The following is a 223-nucleotide window of genomic DNA, read 5'->3' as shown; positions in this document are numbered from 1 at the left end:
TCTGGGTTGGGGGAAGGTGCCTACTCCGGATTTGGTGTGCCTTCATGTCTTGCTACTCTGGCACGAGATGCAGTTCTTGGCCCACTCCCGGGAGGCCCTCTTGATGCCGTGCCACACGAACTTCTCTGTCAGGAGTCTGGTTGTCGTGCAGGGCAGTAGATGTGAGAGGCAGTGTATTACGTCGAATACCAGCTTCCACCGGGAGGCTAGGATCAGGGGGTGC

The sequence above is a fragment of the Macrobrachium nipponense genome, chromosome 10 (assembly GCF_015104395.2).
Source record: "Macrobrachium nipponense isolate FS-2020 chromosome 10, ASM1510439v2, whole genome shotgun sequence".
Taxonomy (NCBI): domain Eukaryota; kingdom Metazoa; phylum Arthropoda; class Malacostraca; order Decapoda; family Palaemonidae; genus Macrobrachium; species Macrobrachium nipponense.
The sequence above is the reverse complement of the archived record's forward strand: the minus strand, read 5'-3'. Positions refer to the sequence as shown.